The sequence below is a fragment of the Ranitomeya imitator genome, chromosome 10 (genome assembly GCF_032444005.1).
Source record: "Ranitomeya imitator isolate aRanImi1 chromosome 10, aRanImi1.pri, whole genome shotgun sequence".
In the NCBI taxonomy this organism is placed as follows: domain Eukaryota; kingdom Metazoa; phylum Chordata; class Amphibia; order Anura; family Dendrobatidae; genus Ranitomeya; species Ranitomeya imitator.
The window spans coordinates 75,729,301-75,755,285 of record NC_091291.1 but is presented as its reverse complement, the minus strand read 5'-3'; the positions used below and the strand labels follow the sequence as shown (position 1 = coordinate 75,755,285).

Below are 25,985 nucleotides of genomic sequence, written 5' to 3'. Positions count from 1 at the left end.
TATTAAGACCGCTGGAGTGCATTGCAGTCACAGACATAGCTGTGATTGCAGTGCAAAATAAAAGTAAGTTTGGTCTTGGACAAGCTATTTGCCCAAGGCAAGTTTAATAAAACCCTGCATGAGCTTTCATTTTTGGAGCAAACTACAGGATGGTGGTGGGGTTGTTCGCTCCCTCCGGACCAGGTCTTACAAGTGGCCCATGGCCAATGGTTCCATTTAAAAACCCTGCAGCAAAGGGTTGGGTGTGATTACCAAATTTTACCTAATAAGGTATGAAGTATGATGTAATAGAGCTGATGGAACATAATCAGTGATTACCTGGGTCAAAAGGCTGGAAAGTAATGCAGCATAAAGCTGTGATTGTGTCAGCATCCTGCACCTGATGAGCGCCGTTTCGCGTTACCGCTTCTTCATAAAGTGTCACGCCCCATGCGGTAACGCGAAACGGCGCTCGTCGGGTGCAGGACGCTGACACAATCACATCTTTATGCTGCATTACCTTCCAGCCTCTTGACCCAGGTAATCACTGATTATGTTCCATCAGCTCTATTACATCCTGCCTGTTTCTGAATCCTCTATTTCCTATGCATTACACATTACTCTATACGTGCCTGCCACCTGGTGGTTTTTCTTGTAATTACAGTCCACAGGACATTTCCATGTTACAATATAGATTGTGATTCGTTTTATTTTTTGCTTTGAGCTGCTTTAGCCATTTTCAATTTCTTCTCTTACCATTGGGAAAATAAAGAATTGGGGGCGAAAAGATAATTTTTGTGAAAAAAAATGATTTTTTATTTTTACGGTTCTGCATTATAAACTTCTGTGAAGCACTTGGTGGGTTAAAGTGCTCACCACGCCTCTAGATAAGTTCCTTAGGGGGTCTACTTAGCAAAATGGTGTCACTTGTGGGGGGTTTCAATGTTTAGGCACATCAGGGGCTCTCCAAACGCAACATGGCGTCCCATCTCAATTCCAGTCAATTTTGCATTGAAAAGTCAAACGGCGCTCCTTCCCTTCCGAGCTTTCCCATGCGCCCAAACAGTGGCTTACTCCCACATATGGGGTATCGGCGTACTCAGGACAAATTGTACAACAACTTTTGTGGTCCAATTTCTTCTCTTACTATTGGGAAAATAAAAATTTGGGGGCAAAAAGATGATTTTTGTGAAAAAAAATGATTTTTTATTTTTACGGTTCTGCATTATAAACTTCTGTGAAGCACTTGGTGGGTCAAAGTGCTCACCACACCTCTAGATAAGTTCCTTAGGGGGTCTACTTTCCAAAATGGTGTCACTTGGGGGGGTTTCAATGTTTAGGCACATCAGGGGCTCTCCAAACGCAACATGGCGTCCCATCTCAATTCCTGTCAATTTTGCATTGAAAAGTCAAATGGCGCTCCTTCGCTTCTGAGCTCTGTCATGCGCCCAAACAGTGATTTACCCCCACATATGGGGTATCAGCATACTCAGGACAAATTGTACAACAACGTTTGGGGTCCATTTTCTCCTGTTACCCTTGGTAAAATAAAACAAATTGGAGCTGAAGTAAATTTTTTGTGAAAAAAAGTTAAATGTTAATTTTTATTTAAATATTCCAAAAATTCCTGTGAAACACCTGAAGGGTTAATAAACTTTTTGAATATGGTTTTTCAGCACCTTGAGGGGTGCAGTTTTTTAGAATGGTGTCATATAGACCCCTAAAAATGACTTCAAATGAGATGTGGTCACTAAAATAAAATGGTGTTGGAAAAATTAGAAATTGCTGGTCAACTTATAACCCTAGTAACTCGCAAACAAAAAAGAAATGTTGGTTACAAAATTATGCTGATATAAAGTAGACATGTGGGAAATGTTAGTTATTAAGTATTTTGTGTGACATATCTCTGTGATTTAATTGCATAAAAATTCAAAGTTGGAAAATTGCAAAATTTTCAAAATTTTCACCAAATTTCCATTTTTTTCACAAATAAACGCAGGTAATATGAAAGAAATTTTACCACTATCATGAAGTACAGTATGTCACAAGAAAACAATGTCAGAATCACCGGGATCCGTTGAAGCATTCCAGAGTTATAACCTCATAAAGGGACAGTGGTCAGAATTGTAAAAATTGTCCCAGTCCATAACGTGCAAACCACCCTTGGGGGTAAAGGGGTTAATGTCTTCCTTGGGCTACCAGTATGTTTGCCTTTAACAACCTTCCCAAGTTGTTTGTATTTTGTCCAGATTTTAGACACAGCTGACTGTGAATAACCAATATCTTTTGCAACATTGCGTGATGATTTACCCTCTTTTAAGACTCTGATAATCCTCTCCTTTTTTAATTGACATCTCTCATGTTGGAGCAATGATTTATGTCTGTCCACCTGGTGCAACAACTCTCTAAGGTGTGATCACTCCTTTTTAGATGCAGACTAACAAGTAGATCTAATTTGATGCAGGTGTTATTTTTGGGTATGAAAATTTACAGGGTGATTCCATAATTTTTTCCTCAGAATTGAGTGATTCCATGATTTTTCCCTATGCTTGGTTAAAAAAAGTAACCATTACTGATTACCACATTTTTTGTTCTTGATTTTTTTTAGTGTTTCTTAAAGCCAGAGAGTTGCCATTTGAAATGACTTTAGTTTTGTGTCATGTCTATGATCAGCTTTTTTTCTACAACAATAAACAACTGAATGAACATCCTCCAAGGCCGGTGATTCCATAATTTTTGCCAGCGGTTATAGATATGTGAGGCTTTGCACCCTAACTGTGCCGTTCTTTTTATCTATCTATCTATCTATCTATCTATCTATCTATCTATCTATCTATCAATTATTCTATCTATCTATTTGTGTGTGTAAACATTATTCTTCAATGGCGTATGTAAATGAAGAGGTTGGACAAGAAATGACATCACAGTTTTTTTTGTTAAATAATAGATCTTTATTTAGCATACAAAAACGCATACAAATCCAAATGAAAAAACGCATGAAAATCTGCATCTTAAATGCATCAAAAACGCATCAAAAACACACGGATTTTTACCTGCGTTTTCTGCCAAGAGATGCAGAATCTGCACAGAAAATTCCACAGGTAAATCTGCAACGTGTGCACATACCCTTATTGAGGTCTGTTTACATTTAGTTTTTTCTGGAGCTTTTGGAGCAAAAACTTTCCAAAATCCTTCTCCCAAACCGGTTTTAAAAAGTTTTGGAAAACTTCTATTTCTTCCCTATCAGAAATCCACTTTGGAGATCATGCGAGTAGTTTTGGGAAATTGAAGATGTTTTGATAAAAAAGGCCTGATAGAAGACTAGTGCATGTCACTTCTGAGAAACAATTCCTGAAATAAATTTCTCCAAACTAGACACCATCTAATCAAGAGCCAACAAAGAACACTTTGAGGAAAAAAAGTGTTCAAAAAGTCTTCAAAACCACTTCAAAATGGCACAGGGAAGGAGTCAGACAGGAAAATCTTCTCAAATCCTAATTAAAAAAAATTGAGTTTAAAAAATGATTCCTGATTGAAAACCTGTGGTTTCTTACCTCCTTTAGAAAATAACCTCAGTGTGAACATAGACGTTATGTTTGAAGATGGTACAGAACAGTTATTTCAGTAAATTGAATTAGAGCCGATCTACATAGCCGGGAACCACTATCAAACAATGTGATGAGCTGTGGTTTTACACTGTTTTCATCTGTCTGCTGTTTGAGCATGTAACAACTGATTGGTGAGTTGCTTGGTGTCAGACCGCCACTGATCTAATATCATCCATTAATATCATAGTACTAGACAACCCCTTTTTGCCCTATAGGGTATACTCCCTCCGAGTCTTCAGTGATCCTGGAATCCCAACAGTAATCCTATCTGTTCTTCAGCCAAAAGTATATATGAGGAGCATATGTACTACTTCTACGCTGGTGTGGACCCCTAATCGAACACTCACCACCATTTTAGGCCTGAGTTAAAGAGGACCTGTCATAAAGTAAAAAATGGACAGATTTTGCACAAAATTTATTCCTGTTGCTCACCTGAGGATGCTTATCGTTATATTATTTTCTTAAATCAACCCAAAGGTTCCAGAAATGTAGGCCTTTTTGTTTAGTGGTAATTCTTATGATCTTTCCAAGGGAGCGTATCTCTTAGGATTCTTTAAGGCATGTCTTTAAGTGGCTGTGTATTGTTACCCCATGGATCGGGTTAGGCCGCAATTTTATTTTTGTTAGAATAGCTCATTGTTGGGCTTAAGTCGACCTTTCGCAATCCAAATGCTGTTCAATGTGCGGCGACCATGTTACAGGGCAGGGGGAGTTAAGCAGATCAATATACACAGTGGGGAAAATAAGTATTTGATACACTGCCGATTTTGCAAGTTTTCCCACCCACAAAAAATAGAGGGGGTTGTAATTTTTATTGTAGGTACATCTCAACTGTGAGAGATAGAATCCCCCCAAAAAATCCAGAAAATCACATTGTATGATTTTTACATAATTAATTTGCATTTTATTACATGAAATAAGTATTTGATACAATAGAAAAACATAATATTTGGTACAGAAACCTTTGTTTGCAATTACACAGGTCAGAAGTTTCCTGTAGTTCTTTACCAAGTTTGCACACATTAGAGGGCATGGCCTAACTTGGCATGGCATAAGACTTGTTTGCATATTCTCTTGCCAATTATCTATTATACTAGAAATAGGCCTGATGCTATTGCATCGGGAGTGCAGTGAAATGAACATCTGTGTATCCTTAGTGGTGCTAACAGGAGCAGTGGACATGTGTCACACCATCATTGGCTCAGTTGGCGGGGGGCTCAGTCAATGAGCGGTGCTGTGCGGCTTTGGCCGGAGATTCAAAACCAACGCGGCACCGCTCATTGGCTCAGCTGGTGGGGCAGGGGATTTGAATCCCGCGCCGCTCTTTGGCTGAGCTGCCCCTGGCCGCGCGGCTTTGGCGGGGGATTCAAATCCTGCACGGCACCGCTCTTTGGCTCAGCCGGCGAGGCGGGGGATTTGATTCTCGCGCCGCTCATTGGCTCAGCCAGCGGGCGACTCAGCCAATGAGCAGTGCCGCGCAGCTTTGGCTGGGGATTTGAATCCCACATCGCTCATTGGCTCAGCCGGCAGCAGCTCAGCCAATGAGCACTACCATGGGACTTTGAGTGGCGTGGGATTAAAAGCCCCCGCCAAAGCCGCGTGGCACCGCTCATTGACTGAGCGCCCCTGACGCTCAGTCAATGAGCGGTGCGTGATTCAAATCCCTCGCCCCACCGGCTGAGGTAATGAGTGGTGCTGTGCGGGATTTGAATCCCCCGCCAAAGCCATGCAGCCAGGGGTGGCTCAGCCAATGATCGGTACCGCGTGGCTTTGGAGGGGGATTTGAATCCCATGCTGCTTATTGGCTGAGGCCAGGGGTTCTCAGCCAATGAGCGGTGCCGCGTGGCTTGGCGGGGGATTCAAGTTCCGCGTGGCAACACTCATTGGCCCAGCTGGCTGGGTGGGGGATTTGAATCCCGCGCCGCTCATTGGCTGAGCGCCAGGGGCGCTTAGCTAATGAGCGGTGCTGTATGGCTTGGCGGGGAATATGAATCCCGGCCACCATATCGGAATACCCATAACTTAGGTATTCCAATATGGCGGTCGGCGTAGTTCTGCTCATCTCCGAGCTGCATCTCCGCTGTGTCGCCGCTGACCTCCCACGGCAGCAGTGCCGTTTTTATCACTTGTAGAGGCACAGTTTGTGGCCTTCCGGTTGTGGTGGATTGTGGGATAGCGACACAATCGCTGGAAGCTGTGATAGAGCTGATTATCAATTATATATTAGATTAGCTGCTATGGCTACCAGGGTAAAATGCAGTGATAACTGGGTGACATATAAGCTATCCGTGCATAGGTTCATCTGCTGAAACATGCCAAAAAAAGGCAGGAAGAAGCCCAAAAACAATGGTTATCCGAGTATCCAGGATGGCACCACCAGAAATTCTGCTGTGGCCGAACCAGGAGGTAAATTGAGCAATGCAGTAGCGAGGCTGCAAAGGGTTGTCTGGAAGCAGGGGGAGCTCTGACGAGAGAGGCGTTGGTGAATGACTGGGGCCAGAAGCGAGGCTACTGAATCCAGCACAAGGGACCTGTCCTCTAAAGACAGCCATTCTGAGGAGGTTGAAGGTCGGTCGCTATTACAGGAGAGAAGCCGAAAAACACCACAAAAAGATACAGCCAAGGATAAGGAACCCACTATGAGAGATTTAATGACTGCTGTATCTCAGGGCAACTGATCTATTAATGTGCTTTCCCTACAGGTGGGCAAAATTAGAGAGAACTTGAATATTGTTTGGCTTGACCTGCAAAAAGTGTGTGAGTCAGCACTGCAGAAATCAGAGTCTGTACACTAGAGGATGAACTTCAAAAGGGGGGAAAGCTGCTAAAAAATCTACTGGAGAGGTGGTTGAATTTTGGGCTAAAACACGATTTCGAAAAAAGACTTGGCTGTAACTTCATCAGAATGGTGGGGTTCCACTGGATCCTTGTCGGGTCTGAGGTTCTCTGACCGGTCATGACTTAACTTAATGGAGGATGGCAGTAACTTGTAAGGGGCGAGAAAATGTGTTGCTTTCCTACTCTCGCTTCCCCCTTCTTTACCTTATTTCTTTGCCTTCACCATCTCTCACATTGGCCTTTTCATACTCCTACATTCTCTTTGCTTGTATCTTTATATGGGATTGAAACAAATATGCTGGGCTAGTATTGCAGGAGAATATTCGTTGACAAAATTGCACATGGGGTCAAAATTGTTGGTACACTTCGTTTAATGACTGAAAAACCCACAATGGTCACAAAAATAACTTGAATTTGACAAAAGTAATAATAAATAAAAGATCTATGAAAATGAACAAATGAAAGTCAGACATTTCTTTTCATCCATGCTTTCAAAGAATTAAAAAAAAACCTCATGAAATAGGCCTGGACAGAAATGATGGTACCCCTGAAAATAATGCAGCAAAAGGGACATCTTAAATCAAAGTGTGTCCACTAACTACCATCACAGGTGTCTACAATCTTGGAATCAGTGAGTGGCCTGTATATAGGGCTACAGATACTCACTGTGCTGTTTGGTGACATGGTGTGTATCACACTCAACATGGACCAGAGGAAGCGAAGGAAAAAGTTGTCTCAGGAGATTAGAAAGAAAATTATAGACAAACATGTTAAAGGTAAAAGTTATAAGACCATCTCCAAGCAGTTTGATGTTCCTGTGACTACAGTTGCAAATATTATTCAGACATTTAAGATCGATGTGACTGTAGTTAACCTCCCTGTATGTAGATGCAGGAGGAAAATTGATGACAAATAAAAGAGACGAATACCGTATATACTCGAGTATAAGCCGACCCGAGTATAAGCCGACCCCCCCTAATTTTGCCACAAAAAACTGGGAAAACTTATTGACTCGAGTATAAGCCTAGGGTGGAAATGCAGCATTTACCGGTGAATTTCAAAAATAAAAATAGATCATTATTTCCCCATAGCTGTGCCATATAGTGCTCTGCACCGTTCATATTTCCCCATAGGTGTGAACCATATAGTGCTCTGCACCGTTCATTGTGCCCCCTAGCTGTGCCATATACGGTGCTCTGCACCGTTCATTGTGCCCCATAGATGTGCCATATACGGTGCTCTGCACCGTTCACTGTGCCCCATAGCTGTGCCATATACGGTGCTCTGCACCGTTCACTGTGCCCCATAGATGTGCTGTGCCATATACGGTGCTCTGCACCGTTCACTGTGCCCCATAGCTGTGCTGTGCCATATACGGTGCTCTGCACCGTTCACTGTGCCCCATACATAGCTGTGCTGTGCCATATACGGTGCTCTGCACCGTTCACTGTGCCCCATAGCTGTGCTGTGCCATATACGGTGCTCTGCACCGTTCACTGTGCCCCATAGCTGTGCTGTGCCATATACGGTGCTCTGCACCGTTCACTGTGCCCCATAGCTGTGCTGTGCCATATACGGTGCTCTGCACCGTTCACTGTGCCCCATAGCTGTGCCATATACGGTGCTCTGCACCGTTCACTGTGCCCCATAGCTGTGCTGTGCCATATACGGTGCTCTGCACCGTTCACTGTGCCCCATACATAGCTGTGCTGTGCCATATACGGTGCTCTGCACCGTTCACTGTGCCCCATAGCTGTGCTGTGCCATATACGGTGCTCTGCACCGTTCACTGTGCCCCATAGCTGTGCTGTGCCATATACGGTGCTCTGCACCGTTCACTGTGCCCCATACATAGCTGTGCTGTGCCATATACGGTGCTCTGCACCGTTCACTGTGCCCCATAGCTGTGCTGTGCCATATACGGTGCTCTGCACCGTTCACTGTGCCCCATAGCTGTGCTGTGCCATATACGGTGCTCTGCACCGTTCACTGTGTCCCATAGCTGTGCTGTGCCATATACGGTGCTCTGCACCGTTCACTGTGCCCCATAGCTGTGCTGTGCCATATACGGTGCTCTGCACCGTTCACTGTGCCCCATAGCTGTGCTGTGCCATATACGGTGCTCTGCACCGTTCACTGTACCCCATAGCTGTGCTGTGCCATATACGGTGCTCTGCACCGTTCACTGTGCCCCATAGATGTTCCACATAAATTTGTGCTGCCGCTGCCGCAATAAAGAAAAAAAAACACATACTCACCTCCCTTGATTGCAGCTCCCGGCGTCTCGTTCCGGCGCCTCCATCTTCCCGGCGTCTCTGCTCTGACTGATCAGGCAGAGGGCGCCGCGCACACTATATGCGTCATCGCGCCCTCTGCCTGAACAGTCAGAGAGCAGAGACGCCGGGAAGATGGAGGCGCCGGCCGGGAAGATGGATCGGCGCCCGGCGGCTGGAACGAGGACAGGTGAATATGCTATACTCACCTAGTCCTGGCGATCCTCGCGCTGTCCCCTCCTGTCTTCGGTGCCGCAGCTTCTTTCTCTATCAGCGGTCACCGGCACCGCTGATTAGAGAAATGAATAAGCGGCTCCACCCCTATGGGAGGTGGAGCCGCTTATTCATTTCTGTAATGAGCGGTCCCACGTGACCGCTGAAGAGAGGAAGAAACTGCAGCGCCGAAGCCCGTGGGACGGCAGGGACAGCGCGAGGATCGCTGGGACTAGGTAAGTATACCTCAGCGCCCTCACCCCCTCACCCGCCGACCCCACCGCTACCGTGACTCGAGTATAAGCCGAGGGGGGCACTTTCAGCCCAAAAATTTGGGCTGAAAATCTCGGCTTATACTCGAGTATATACGGTAATACGAATGGTAACAAAAGAGCCCAGAAAAACTTCTAAACATATTAAAGGTGAATCTCAAGCTCAAGGAACATAAATGTCAGATCACACCATCCATCTTTTTATGAGGCAAAGTGAACTTCATGGGAGACGACCAAGGAGGACACCATTATTGAAAAAGATCATAAAAAAGGCCATACTGGAATTTGCCAAACTACATGCATCAGACACAGGGTGTCTAGAATCTGTGCAGGGTATAATGAAATCTCAAGACTATCTAAGGATTCTAGAGAGAAATGTGCTGCCCAGTGTCAGAAAGCTTGGTCTCAGTCGCAGGTCATGGGTCTTGCAACAGGATAATGACCCAAAACACACAGCTAAAAACACCCAAGAATGGCTAAGAGAAAACATTGGAATTTTCTGAAGTGGCCTTCTATGAGCCCTGACCTAAATTCTATTGAGCATCTTTGGAAAGAGCTGAAACATGCCGTCTGGAAAAGGCAACCTTCAAACATGAGACATGTGCAGCAGTTTGCTCTTGAGGAGTGACCATTGCATGTCTTTCTGTCATTAAACAAGGGGTACCAACAATTTTGACCACGTGTGTAAGTTACATGATTTGCTGAATGGGAGGATTTGTGGGTTATGATCCGCGCTGCCAGCTCATCCAAATCAGACGCAATGTACAATTGAACAGTGGTTTATATTACGCATTTCAGAGTAGATATGACTCCTTCCTCAGGAAAATACCACCAGTTGTGTTCAGTTATGCACTGAAAATGGCATATTCCCTGAGTTTTTCCAGCCAGATGGTGCACCACCACATTATGGGTGCCAGGTCCGAGCATTCCTAAATGAACAGTTTCCTGGAAAGTGGATTGGTCGTCGTGGGCGAGTTGAATGGCCACGAAGGTCTCCCGATCTGACCCTATTAGAATTTTATCGTTGGGGTCATCTGAAGGCAAATGTCTATGCTGTGAAGATACGAGATGTGCAGCATCTGAAACAACGGATACTGGAAGCCTGTGCTAGCATTTCTTCTGCTTTGTTGCTATCAGTGTGTCAAGAGTGGGAGAAGAGTGTTGCATTGACAATCCAACACAATGGGCAGCACTTTGAACATATTTTATAAGTGGTCATAAACTTGTAAATAACTTATGAAAGAATAAAGTTACGTTAAAACCAAGCACACATGTCATATAACTCTCTTCCCATTGAAACAAAAAAAGTTGATCCAAAATGGCTGACTTTAAAATGGCCACCATGGTCACACCACCCATCTTGAAAAGTTTTCCCCCTCCCATATACTAATGTGCCATAAACAGGACGTTTATATCACCAACCATTCCCATTTTATTTAGGTGTATCCATATAAATGGCCCACCCTGTACTGTTTTATGTTTTTTGTTGTTTTTTTGTTTGGGAAATGCCATTCACTTGAAAAAAATGAGGACCACTGATGATGGACTTATATATATATATATATATATATATATATATATATATATATATATGTTCTATTGTGGCTGTACAGCCAGTTCAGTTGATCAGCACAAATAGGCACAATGGCTAAGAAATTATCTATAATTTTTGGAATGTTAAAGGTCTATTTGGTGTTACCAAGTGAAAGTCTATATTCCAATATCTTAAATGTTTCTTGCCAACTGTATATATACTCTACAAGAAACCCTTTTAATGAATAATAATTAGTGATGAGTGAATATACTCGTTACTCGAGATCTCCCGAGCACATTCGGGTGACCTCCGAGTATTTTTTAGTGCTTGGAGATTTAGTTTTTATCGCCGCAGATGAATGATTTACATCTGTTAGCCAGCATAAGTACATGTGGGGATTCCCTAGCAACCAGGCAACCGTGGGAGAAGAGCCTTAGTGAGAGAGGTAAAGAAGAACTGCAAGATCACTGTGGCTGAGCTCCAGAGATGCAGTAGAAAGATGGAAGAAAGTTCCACAAAGTCAACTATCACTGCAGCCCTCCATCAGTCGGGCCTTTATGGCAGAGTGGCCCGACAGAAGCCTCTCCTCAGTGCAAGATATATCAAAGCCTTAATAGAGCTAGCTAAAAAACACAAGAAAGACTCCCAGACTATGAAAAATAAGATTCTCTGGTCTGAGGAGATGAAGACAGACTTTTTTGGTGATTATTCTTAGCTGTATGTGTGGAAAAAAAACAGGCACTGTTCATCACCTGCCCAATACATTCACAGCAGTGAAACATGGTGGTGGCAGCATCATGCGAGGGAGAGACCTGAAAATGGCTGTCCACCAATGTTCACCATCCAACCTGATGGAACTGGATAGGATCTGCAAGGGAGAATGGCAGAGGATCCCCAAATTCAGGTGTGAGAAACTTGTTACATCATTCAAAGAAGACTCATGGCTGTACTCGCACAAAGGATGCTTCTAATCAATACTGAGCAAAGAGTCTGAATACTTATGATCATGTGATATTTCAGGGTTTTTCAATAAATTTGCAAAAAATTCTACATTTCTGTTTTCTTTTCAGCCAAGATGGGGTGTAGAGTGTACATAATTGTAAAAAAAAAATGAACTTTTTTGAATTTACCAAATAAATGGCTGCAATGAAACAAAGAGTGAAAAATGTAAAGTGGTCTGAATACTTTCCATACCCACTGTGTATATATATATATATATATATATATATACATATATATATATGTATATATATATATATATATATATATATATATATATATACAGTGGGGCAAAAAAGTATTTAGTCAGTCAGCAATAGTGCAAGTTCCACCACTTAAAAAGATGAGAGGCGTCTGTAATTTACATCATAGGTAGACCTCAACTATGGGAGACAAACTGAGAAAAAAAATCCAGAAAATCACATTGTCTGTTTTTTTATCATTTTTTTTGCCTGTTATGGTGGAAAATAAGTATTTGGTCAGAAACAAACAATCAAGATTTCTGGCTCTCACAGACCTGTAACTTCTTCTTTAAGAGTCTCCTCTTTCCTCCACTCATTACCTCTAGTAATGGCACCTGTTTAAACTTGTTATCAGTATAAAAAGACACCTGTGCACACCCTCAAACAGTCTGACTCCAAACTCCACTATGGTGAAGACCAAAGAGCTGTCAAAGGACACCAGAAACAAAATTGTAGCCCGGCACCACGCTGGGAAGACTGAATCTGCAATAGCCAACCAGCTTGGAGTGAAGAAATCAACAGTGGGAGCAATAATTAGAAAATGGAAGACATAAAAGACCACTGATAATCTCCCTCGATCTGGGGCTCCACGCAAAATCCCACCCCGTGGGGTCAGAATGATCACAAGAACGGTGAGCAAAAATCCCAGAACCACGCGGGGGGACCTAGTGAATGAACTGCAGAGAGCTGGGACCAATGTAACAAGGCCTACCATAAGTAACACACTACGCCACCATGGACTCAGATCCTGCAGTGCCAGTACGTGTCCCACTGCTTAAGCCAGTACATGTCCGGGCCCGTCTGAAGTTTGCTAGAGAGAATTTGGATGATCCAGAGGAGTTTTGGGAGAATGTCCTATGGTCTGATGAAACCAAACTGGAACTGTTTGGTAGAAACACAACTTGTCGTGTTTGGAGGAAAAAGAATACTGAGTTGCATCCATCAAACACCATACCTACTGTAAAGCATGGTGGTGGAAACATCATGCTTTGGGGCTGTTTCTCTGCAAAGGGGCCAGGACTACTGATCCGGGTACATGAAAGAATGAATGGGGCCATGTATCGTGAGATTTTGAGTGCAAACCTCCTTCCATCAGCAAGGGCATTGAAGATGAAACGTGGCTGGGTCTTTCAACATGACGATGATCCAAAGCACACCGCCAGGGCAACGAAGGAGTGGCTTCGTAAGAAGCATTTCAAGGTCCTGGAGTGGCCTAGCCAGTCTCCAGATCTCAACCCTATAGAAAACCTTTGGAGGGAGTTGAAAGTCCATGTTGCCAAGCGAAAAGCCAAAAACATCACTGCTCTAGAGGAGATCTGCATGGAGGAATGGGCCAACATACCAACAACAGTGTGTGGCAACCTTGTGAAGACTTACAGAAAACGTTTGACCTCTGTCATTGCCAACATCGGATATATTACAAAGTATTGAGATGAAATTTTGTTTCTGACCAAATACTTATTTTCCACCATAATATGCAAATAAAATGTTAAAAAAACAGACAATGTGATTTTCTGGATTTTTTTTGCTCAGTTTGTCTCCCATAGTTGAGGTCTACCTATGATGTAAATTACAGACGCGTCTCATCTTTTTAAGTGGTGGAACTTGCACTATTGCTGACTGACTAAATACTTTTTTGCCCCACTGTATATATATATACACACATATACATATACATATATACACATATATATATCTGTAATATAACGCTGGGAGCGTCACTCTGTCCGAAGCCTTAATAGACTGCGCAGGCACGACGCTCCTAGCGTTACGTTATAGAAAAAATGCCGCCGAGAGCAGGGGGTCGGGAGCACGGGGACGCCATCTACATATGTGCGCCCTGATTATGCAAATAATCCGCCGCCATAGTAAGTTTTTACTTATGCTATTCGTTTCGGGCGCCATTGTCTTGCTCTTCCTGGTGCCGGAATCGGCGCCTGCGCAGTCCGCGCTTTCCGGCGCCATTTTCTTGAAGACACACTGCTGTGTATATATGGCAAGACAATGGCACCCGAAACGAATAGCATAAGTAAAAACTTGCTGTGCCATGAGGCTGTGGCACTTCATGCCACAGCAATTTGTTACTTACGCCATTCGGCGCAGGCACCGATTCCGGCACCGGGAGGAGCAAGACAATGGTGCCGGAAAAGAATCAGGTAGCGTAAGTAACAAATTGCTGTGCCATGAGGCTGTGGCACTTCATGCCACAGCTATTTGTTACTTACGCCACCTGATGGGGGTCATAAACCTTTATGGAGCAGCATATGGGGCATATGGATGGGAGCAGCACATGACAGAACGGGGGCGCAGAATGGGAGCAGCATATGACAGAATAGGGCAGCACATGACAGAATGGGGGCGCAGGATGGGAGCAGCACATGACAGAATAGGGCAGCACATGACAGAACGGGGGTGCAGGATGGCAGCAGCACATGACAGAACGGGGGTGCAGGATGGCAGCAGCACATGACAGAACGGGGGCGCAGGATGGGAGCAGCACATGTCAGAACGGGGGCGCAGGATGGCAGCAGCACATGACAGTGGGGGCGCAGGATGTGAGCAGCACATGACAGAACGGGGGTGCAGGATGGCAGCAGCACATGACAGAACAGGGGTGCAGGATGGAAGCAGCACATGACAGAACGGGGCGCAGGATGGGAGCAGCACATGACAGAATGGGGGCGCAGGATGGCAGCAGCACATGACAGAACGGGGGTGCAGGATGGCAGCAGCACATGACAGAACGGGGGTGCAGGATGGAAGCAGCACATGACAGAATGGGGGCGCAGGATGGGAGCAGCGCATGACAGAACGGGGGTGCAGGATGGAAGCAGCACATGACAGAACGGGGGCGCAGGATGGGAGCAGCACATGACAGGATGGGGACACAGGATGGGAGCAGCCAGTGACAGAATGGAGGCGCAGGATGGGTGCAGCACATGTCAGAATGGAGGCGCAGGATGGGTGCAGCACATGTCAGAATGGAGGCGCAGGATGGGTGCAGCACATGTCAGAATGGGGGCGCAGGATGGGAGCAGCACATGTCAGAATGGGGGTGCAGGATGGGAGCAGCACATGACAGAATGGGGGCGCAGGATGGGTGCAGCACATGACAGGATGGGGATGCAGGATGGAGCAGCACATGACAGGATGGGGGCGCAGGATGGGAGCAGCACATGACAGAATGGGAGCGCAGGATGGGTGCAGCACATGACAGCACATATGACAGAATAGGGCAGCACATGACAGAACAGGGGTGCAGGATGGCAGCAGCACATGACAGAACGGGGGCGCAGGATGGGAGCAGCACATGACAGAATAGAGCAGCACATGACAGAACGGGGGTGCAGGATGGCAGCAGCACATGACAGAACGGGGGTGCAGGATGGAAGCAGCACATGACAGAACGGGGGCACAGGATGGGAGCAGCACATGTCAGAACGGGGGCGCAGGATGGCAGCAGCACATGACAATGGGGGCGCAGGATGGGAGCAGCACATGACAGAAAGGGGGTGCAGGATGGGAGCAGCACATGACAGAACGGGGGTGCAGGATGGCAGCAGCACATGACAGAACGGGGGTGCAGGATGGAAGCAGCACATGATAGAATGGGGTGCAGGATGGAAGCAGAACATGACAGAACGGGGGCGCAGGATAGGAGCAGCACATGACAGAACGGGGGGGCAGAATGGCAGTAGCACATGACAGAACGGGGGTGCAGGATGGAAGCAGCACATGACAGAACGGGGGCGCAGGATGGGAGCAGCACATGACAGAACGGGGGTGCAGGATGGAAGCAGCACATGACAGAACGGGGGCGCTGGATGGGAGCAGCACATGACAGGATGGGGACGCAGGATGGGAGCAGCCAGTGACAGAATGGAGGCGCAGGATGGGTGCAGCACATGTCAGAATGGAGGCGCAGGATGGGTGCAGCACATGTCAGAATGGAGGCGCAGGATGGGTGCAGCACATGTCAGAATGGAGGCGCAGGATGGGAGCAGCACATGTCAGAATGGGGGCGCAGGATGGGAGCAGCACATGACAGAATAGAGCAGCACATGACAGAACGGGGGTGCAGGATGGCAGCAGCACATGACAGAACGGGGGTGCAGGATGGAAGCAGCACATGACAGAACGGGGGCGCAGGATGGGAGCAGCACATGTCAGAACGGGGGCGCAGGATGGCAGCAGCACATGACAATGGGGGCGCAGGATGGGAGCAGCACATGACAGAAAGGGGGTGCAGGATGGCAGCAGCACATGACAGAACGGGGGTGCAGGATGGAAGCAGCACATGACAGAACGGGGGCGCAGGATGGGAGCAGCACATGACAGAACGGGGGTGCAGGATGGCAGCAGCACATGACAGAACGGGGGTGCAGGATGGAAGCAGCACATGATAGAACGGGGTGCAGGATGGAAGCAGAACATGACAGAATGGGGGCGCAGGATGGGAGCAGCACATGACAGAACGGGGGGGCAGAATGGCAGTAGCACATGACAGAACGGGGGTGCAGGATGGAAGCAGCACATGACAGAACGGGGGCGCTGGATGGGAGCAGCACATGACAGGATGGGGACGCAGGATGGGAGCAGCCAGTGACAGAATGGAGGCGCAGGATGGGTGCAGCACATGTCAGAATGGAGGCGCAGGATGGGTGCAGCACATGTCAGAATGGAGGCGCAGGATGGGTGCAGCACATGTCAGAATGGGGGCGCAGGATGGGAGCAGCACATGTCAGAATGGGGGCGCAGGATGGGAGCAGCACATGACAGAATGGGGGCACAGGATGGGTGCAGCACATGACAGGATGGGGACGCAGGATGGAGCAGCACATGACAGGATGGGGGCGCAGGATGGGAGCAGCACATGACAGAATGGGAGCACAGGATGGGTGCAGCACATGACAGGATGGGGACGCAGGATGGAGCAGCACATGACAGGATGGGGGCGCAGGATGGAGCAGCTCATGACAGGATGGGGACGCAGGATGGAGCAGCACATGACAGGATGGGGACGCAGGATGGAGCAGCACATACCAGGATGGAGGCCATATACCAATATAAATGCTCACCATTCGGGCGTAGAACGGGTTCAATAGCTAGTATACATATATATGTATATACAGTATATAGATGTCAGTGACTCACATATATATTTTTATATATATTACATAGGTAGATAGAAGAAAAGCCGGCAATTCATGTGCCGTGTACAGTAAAATCACAGCAGGAGCCAACAGGATAGAAGAGATGGATTAGATACAGTAAATGCATATAGAATAGATAGATATATAGATGTCAGTGACAAATACAGCTAATGCAGTGTGTGTGCAAATTACTGTGCATGTATTTAATTAATAAAAGATTAATTTTCAGAAAAAAATGGCGTGGGTTCCCGAGGAATTTTCGTAACCAGCAGATTGAATGCCGACTGCTGGGGTAGATGTTTATAGCCTGGGAAGGGGGTAATACCCATGGAGCTTCACAGGCTATTACTATCAGCTCATACTTAGCCTTTACTGGCTATTAAATTAAGGGACCCTAAAAAAATTACATAGAGTCCCCCTATAATTAATAACCAGCCAAGGCTATGCAGACAGCTGTGGTCTAATATTAATAGCCTAGGAAGGGGCAATGGATACTGCCCCAGGCTAAAAACATCAGCTCTCAGTCACCCCAGAAAAGGCGAATCTCTAAGATGCACCAATTCTGGCACTTAGCCTCACTCTTCCCACTTGCCCTGTGACGGTGGCAAGTGGGGTGATAGTTGGGGGATTAATATCACCTTTGTATTGTTAGGTGACATCAAGCACCTAGGTTAGTAATGGAGAGACGTCAATAAGATGTCCCCATTATTAACTCCATAGTCACATTGTAAGGAAACACAGACACCCAGAAAAAAAGGTTCTTTCGTTGAAAGAATGACACAGACTCCTTTAATAGTCTTAATATACCATATTTATGACCTCGTCCATTCCCCCGACGCCCTCGTCATCTGCAAAAGAGTTAAAAAAACAAACAACAATATTCTTCACCTTTCCACAGAGATGCTGGTAATCCATTTGTCCCATGACAGGTACAGCTGTGAAACATCAAGACGGCAGGCTGCATGATTGCATGATGCGACTGTAAGGCGGCCAGGGTGGTAGTTGTGGCAACAGACTGTAGTGTCCCTACACCCTGGTGCTCTACAGATGAAATGCAAAGTCTTTTCTGTAGTGTGTATGATGCGTGCAGCAGAGTACTCACTTCATTTGCTGGAGTCCCCTCGGTCTCAGTCACACCAGCCTCTGACTTCCAGGTTCCAGGAAACACCACAGAGTCACAGTTCTTTTCCAACAGTTCAACTTAACTAATAACATGAGCACACAACACATTGGTAGCACAATTCTCACAGACTCTCACATCCTGCTCTTTCCCTGTCATCCGGACAGATCCTGTTCCTTCCATCAGCTCCCACTGCCCTGCAATCCCAGCCATATCATTGGCCAATCCATGTACCGTCTGTGCCTTCCTTTTATCTTTATCTGCCATCTGGTGAGCCTCTTTGGACAATCCATGTCCCATCTGTCACCAGCTCTCTGTCAGCCCCTCATATGGTTCCAATAGGGCAAGGTGCCGGGAACGCCATCTCAGCTGTTCCCGCCCCAGGCTTAGACCACAAACCCTTTTTGGGGATGATTCCACTGATCTGGTGCAAGTTTACACTGTCTCCCAGCCTGGGGCCCCTTACTGCCATCTGCACTTATCCCCACAGCTTGCCACTGTCTAATACACACGTCCTGCCCTTGGGCAGATTTCCCTGGTGACTGATCCTAATAAGGAAGTATCCTGACTAGTGATGAGCGAGTATACTCATTGCTCGGGTTTTTCCGAGCACGCTTGGGTTGTCGCCAAGTATTTGTTAGTGCTCGGAGATTTCGTTTTTGTCAACACAGCTGCATGATTTATGGCTGCTAGACAGGCTGAATACATGTCAGGAATGCCTGTCTGTTAGGGAATCCCCACATGTGTTCAGCCTGTCTAGCAGCCGTAAATCATGCAGCTTTGTTGACAAAAACTAAATCTCCGAGCACTAACAAATACTCGGCGACCACCCGAGTGTGCTCGAGGAGACCCGAGCAACAATGCAATTCGCTCATCACTGATCCTGACTATACTTCCCCTCTTGCTCTGTGCTGCTCTGTTCTAACTCCTCCCCATTGAGTAACTCCTTGCTTCCTGAGCCTAGCCTAACACTCTTATTTATTCTATTCTCTAATGTGCCCACTCTATTCTAATCCCCTATAGCCCTACACTATTTCCTAATCTATCCCTAGGCCTAGACGTAACACATGACAAATACATTTACATTACAGTGCACACAATAGTAAAACATTAATAAAGCATCAGGGTGCTGCAGTTGACGCAGGTGAACAGTGTTAAGAAGAGAAAGGGTACATGAGGGTCCCCCCCACCTCCTTACATGACCATGCAGCACATCATCCAGCAGACACACTGAGCACCACTTGCTCAGTGTCTCCCTGTGAACTCTTCTCTGTCCGTGGGCACCATGAGTGTGAGAAAGTTCTCCTGCTCGTGGTGCCATCTGACAGGTCCTGTAAGTTCACGGCCAATGAAATCACTTCACCTATGTGACCTCGTGAGTGCGAGATCTTGCATGGAGCCCCAGATCGAGAAATATTGACTATCATCTTGCGTTTCTTCCATTTTATAATATTGCACCAACAGTTGTTGCCTTCTCACTAAGCTGCTTGCCTATTGTCCTGTAGCCCACCCCAGTCTTATGCAGGTCTACAGTTTTGTCCCTGGTGTTCTTAGACAGCTGTTTCATCTTGGCCATGGTGGAGAAGTTGTAGTGTGATTGATTGTGTGGACAGGTGTCTTTTATACAGGTAATGTGTTCAAACAGGTGCAATTAAAGCAGGTAATGAGTGCAGCGTATGAGAGCTTCTAAAAGAAAAACTAACAGGTCAGTGAGAGCAAGAATTCTTGCTGGTTGGTAGGTGATTAAATACTTATTTCCATGAAATAAAATGCAAACTAATTATGTAAACATCATACAATGTGATTTTCTGGCTATTATTTTTAGACTAGCTGAAGAGCCCAGCGTTGCCAGGGCATAGTAACTAACTGTGGTTAGTTGTGACAAATTGATTATCTTCCATCCCATTGTCCCGTGCCCATATATCCATCATACATATCCTCCATCCCATAGTCCCGTGCCCATATACCCATCATACACATCCTCCATCCCATAGTCCTGTGCCCATATTCCCATTCATACATATCCACCATCCCATAGTCCCGTGCCCATATACCCATCACACATCTTCCAGCCCATATACCAATTATGACATCATCTTCGCCATGTATACAAAAAAATACAAAAAAAGGTTGCACTCTATCATGCCAAAACACGTCAAAAACGAAATTTATGAAATATGAATAGCAAAATTGCTTTTTTGAACATTAGGAAAAATTTTTTTGAGATGCTTAGCACAGAATTTGGCCAAATAGTGTGTGCCCATCAACCATCGTCAAGGTGGTCTCATTAAAAACAAAAAAAAAGGTTGCACTCTATCGTGCCAAAACACGAATTTGGCAAAATTCTGTGCTAAGCGTCTCAAAAAATTTTTTCCCAATGTTCAAAAAGCAATTTTGCTATTCATATTTCATGTATTTAATATTTGACGTGTTTTGGCACGATAGAGTGCAACCTTTTTTTGTATATTGTATATGGAGGTAGCTGCTCCTGGTATGCACCTATTCACACTAGTCTGGATGTGCCAGTCTTTTTTCTGTTATTTCTATGTTAGCTTATTGACTGAGCACTCCTCCCCTCACCATCTGGTTTTTAATTACATCTATTCACACTTGGTTCCGGCCAACCCATATGTAGGCTTTGCTGAGAGAGGTGTCCATATTCACCCAAGCATGCAGACATCAGCCTTCGGTAAGTGTTCACATTTGGACAGGGAGGTCAGTTACCCATCAGTTTTTTAATGAGACCACCTTGACAATGGTTGATGGGCTCACACTATTTGGCCAAATTCTGTGCTAAAATGTTTTCCTAATGTTCAAAAAGCAATTTTGCTATTCATATTTCATGTATTTCATATTTGACGTGTTTGGCACGATAGAGTGCAACCTTTGTTTGTATATTGTATATGGAGGTAGCTGCTCCTGGTATGCACCTATTCACACTAGTTTGGATGTGCCAGTCTTTTTTCTGTTATCATCTTCGCCATGGCAACCATTCTGACATCATCATCACCATGGAAGCCATTATGACATCATCTTCACCATGGCAACCGTTATAATATCACCCTCGCCATGGCAACCATTATGACATCATCGTCGATACACACATACACTCGTTTTTATATATAGATTTTGTCTCTCACAGTTGAAGTGTACCTACAATAAAAATTACAGACCTGTCCATTCTTTGTAGGTGTGAAAATTTGCAAAATCGGCAGTGTTTCAAATACTTATTTTCCCTAGTGTATATCCTCCTTTTGTTTTCAACACTGCCCAAATCATTCTGTGCAGCTCTCGATAAGATTCGAGTACTGTGAAGAAAATAATTATTTGATCGCTTGCTGATTTTTTAAGTTTGCCCACTGGCAAAAACATGAACAGTCTATAATTTTAAGAGCAGGTTATCATTGAGAGATAGAATATCACAAATTAAATCCAGAAAATCACATTGTATAACTTATATAAATTTATTTGCATTTTGCAGGGAGAAATAAGTATTGAATCTTCTACCAACCATTAAGAGTTCTGGCTCCCACAGACCAGTTAGACCCTCCTAATCAACTTGATACCTGCATTAACCCCTTTCCGACGTTGGGCGTAATAATGAGCTGCTCAAAACAGCTGACATGTGTCGAGAAAGAAGTGGGCTCTCCGCGAGAGCCCACATCAAAGGGAGGGAGTCTGACATGGGTGTACTATTACGCCCAAGGTTGGAAAGGGGTTAAAATTAAATACTTTCATGTCTTTGTCAGTGGGCAAACTTACAAAATCAGCAAGGGATCAAATAATTATTTCCTTCACTGTATGTCTTAACTAGTGTTGAGCGATACCTTCCGATATCGGAAAGTATCGGTATCGGTTGGGATCGGCCGATATTCAAAAAATATCGGATATCGCCGATACCGATACCCGATCCCAATGCAAGTCAATGGGACCAAAATATCGGAATTAAAATAAACCCTTTCTTTCCTTGTAGGTTCATTCTACATCAAGGAAAACAACTAAGAATAATGTAGGATGTATTGTGGGAGGTGGCGGAGACATTAAAGGCAATGAGGTTTAGCCCAATCAAATAGAATAGCATGTTTTTTGTTTTTTTTAAGACGTTCGGAGTGAAAAAGATATTGAGTATGTAAATTTTTTTTTATTTTGTCAGATATTGATGTTTCACTATTCCACGCCCTTCCCCTTCTTTTTTTTTCTTTTTTTTTTTTACTTTTCCCACACTTTCATCTTCATCATCATCAGCATCTTTGACATCAACTTCTTCTTCACCTTATTCATCTTCTTCTTCATCTTCTACCTATTTTTTTTTTATTACATTCTTCATATTCATTTTATTCAACTATTATTATTCTTCCTATTCTACATATTCTTTTTATTCCACTGTTATTATTCTTCCTATTCTACTTCTTCATCATATTCTCATTTGTGACAGGCATTCCCGTAGTTGTTATCTATAAAAGTTGGAAGATTACACCTTCCGTTCTGCCAGTCACAAAAGTTACATTTGTCCGCGTTCAGTTTGGCCTGCAGCATCAGGCTTTATCCAGGGGCACCACGAGGAGGAACGGACTCACCCCCATACACTGCTTAGTCTTCTTCTGCATATAATTTAGATAATATCTTTTGCTCTGATATTAAGTCTTATGCTTAATGTTCTTCTGCTCTTTGTTCTGCAGCCTCTTGTTCTTCTGCTTCTCGGTCTTCCATGTCGTCGTCTCCAGGGTCGTCGTCTCCAGTGTCGTCATCTCCGCCGTCGTCGTCTCAGCCGTCGTCGTCTCCGCCGTCGTCGTCGTCGTCATCGGGGTGGTCTTCCGGGTCGTCGTCGTCGTCATCGGTGTGGTCTTCCGGGTCGTCGACTTTAGGGTCTTCAACTTGGAAATGTAGCAGAAGGTACAAGAAGGCTGAGAAAATGCCAAGAACCAGCTGATGGAACTGGAACTCGGATGGCTACCCGAAGGTTCAAGAGCCTATGGAACTACCGAGGACCAGCTGACGTTACTGGAACCCGGTTACTAAGCAGGAGGTACCCGTGCTAAAAAGCACTACCAAGGACCGCCTGACGTTGGCGGAACTCGGATACCCAGAAGGAGGCACCTAAGCCAAAGGCTCTGCCCGGAACCAGCTGACGGTACTGGAACCAGGATGGGGAGCAGAAGGTACAAGAGCAAAAGACACTGCCGAGAACCAGCTGACGGTACTGGAACCCGGATGGTTAGCCGAAGGTCCAAGAGCCAGTGGAACTACCGAGGACCAGCTGACGTTACTGGAACCCGGTTACTAAGCAGGAGGTACCCGTGCCCGAAAGCACTACCAAGGACCACCTGACGTTGGTGGAACTTGGATACCCAGAAGGAGGCACCTAAGCCAAAGGCTCTGCCCGGAACCAGCTGACGGTACTGGAACCAGGATGGGGAGCAGAAGGTACAAGAGCAAAAGACACTGCCGAGAACCAGCTGACGGTGCTGGAACCAGGTGGTGGACCTGAAGGTCCACAGGAGAGGAGAGAACAGCTAGGCCGCGAGGCAGCCGCAGTTACCGAACCCCAACAGTCCTACAGGGGGAGCTGGGCCTACTGGCACTACAGAACCAGCCTTGACTGCCAGTTCACGCAGCCCACATAGGAAGCTCCTAAACTGGAGGCACCCTGGAGTTGGCTAACCCGACCGCACCACGACGGGGCAAGCATAGGCGTCTCAGTGAGCTTGACACAACCCGGAAACAGCTGGCGGTGCTGAAACCAGGCTTGGCACGAGGGAGTACCTGTGTCAAGAACACTGCCGAGAACCAGCTGGCGGTGCTGGAACCCAGATGCGTTGCCCCAGTGTGCAAGAGCCAATGGCACGACCGAGGACCAGCTGGCGGTGCTGGAACCCGGTTACTAAGCTGTAGGTGCCCGCGCTTAAAAGCACTACCAAGGACCGCCTGACGTTGGCGGAACTCGGATACCCAGGAGGAGGCACCTAAGCCAAAGGCTCGGCCCGGAACCAGCTGACGGTGCTGGAACCAGGTGGTGGACCCGAAGGCCCACAGGAGAGGAGAGAACAGCTAGGCCGCGAGGCAGCCGCAGTTACCGAACCCCAACAGTCCTACAGGGGGAGCTGGGCCTACTGGCACTACAGAACCAGCCTTGACTGCCAGTTCATGCAGCCCACATAGGAAGCTCCTAAACTGGAGGCACCCTGGAGTTGGCTAACCCGACCGCACCACGATGGGGCAAGCATAGGCGTCTCAGTGAGCTTGACACAACCCGGAAACAGCTGGCGGTGCTGAAACCAGGCTTGGTACGAGGGAGTACCTGTGTCAAGAACACTGCCGAGAACCAGCTGGCGGTGCTGGAACCCAGATGCGTTGCCCCATTGTGCAAGAGCCAATGGCACGACCGAGGACCAGCTGACGGTGCTGGAACACGGTTACTAAGCTGTAGGTGCCCGCGCTTAAAAGCACTACCAAGGACCGCCTGACGTTGGCGGAACTCGGATACCCAGGAGGAGGCACCTAAGCCAAAGGCTCGGCCCGGAACCAGCTGACGGTGCTGGAACCAGGTGGTGGACCCCAAGGCCCACAGGAGAGGAGAGAACAGCTAGGCCGCGAGGCAGCCGCAGTTACCGAACCCCAACAGTCCTACAGGGGGAGCTGGGCCTACTGGCACTACAGAACCAGCCTTGACTACCAGTTCACGCAGCCCACATAGGAAGCTCCTAAACTGGAGGCACCCTGGAGTTGGCTAACCCGACTGCAACACGACGGGGCAAACATAGGTGTCTCAGCGAGTTTGACACACCCCGGAAACAGCTGACGGTGCTGAAACCAGGTTTGGCACGAGGGAGTACCTGTGACAAGAACACTGCCGAGAACCAGCTGGCGGTGCTGGAACCCAGATGCGTTGCCCCAGTGTGCAAGAGCCAATGGCACGACCGAGGACCAGCTGACGGTGCTGGAACACGGTTACTAAGCTGTAGGTGCCCGCGCTTAAAAGCACTACCAAGGACCGCCTGACGTTGGCGGAACTCGGATACCCAGGAGGAGGCACCTAAGCCAAAGGCTCGGCCCGGAACCAGCTGACGGTGCTGGAACCAGGTGGTGGACCCCAAGGCCCACAGGAGAGGAGAGAACAGCTAGGCCGCGAGGCAGCTGCAGTTACCGAACCCCAACAGTCCTACAGGGGGAGCTGGGCCTACTGGCACTACAGAACCAGCCTTGACTACCAGTTCACGCAGCCCACATAGGAAGCTCCTAAACTGGAGGCACCCTGGAGTTGGCTAACCCGACTGCAACACGACGGGGCAAACATAGGCGTCTCAGCGAGTTTGACACACCCCGGAAACAGCTGACGGTGCTGAAACCAGGTTTGGCACGAGGGATTACCTGTGACAAAAACACTGCCGAGAACCAGCTGGCGGTGCTGGAACCCAGATGCGTTGCCCCAGTGTGCAAGAGCCAATGGCACGACCGAGGACCAGCTGACGGTGCTGGAACACGGTTACTAAGCTGTAGGTGCCCGCGCTTAAAAGCACTACCAAGGACCGCCTGACGTTGGCGGAACTCGGATACCCAGGAGGAGGCACCTAAGCCAAAGGCTTGGCCCGGAACCAGCTGACGGTGCTAGAACCAGGTGGTGGACCCCAAGGCCCACAGGAGAGGAGAGAACAGCTAGGCCGCGAGGCAGCCGCAGTTACCGAACCCCAACAGTCCTACAGGGGGAGCTGGGCCTACTGGCACTACAGAACCAGCCTTGACTACCAGTTCACGCA

The 25,985-nt window shown here is 46.7% G+C and overlaps 1 protein-coding gene across 2 annotated transcripts in view; it reads left to right on the top strand.

Annotated features, from left to right (window-relative positions):
* LOC138652014 (NXPE family member 1-like) overlaps positions 1-25,985 on the top strand; it is a 514,573-nt gene that overhangs the window by 123,239 nt on the left and 365,349 nt on the right. The window lies entirely within an intron of this gene.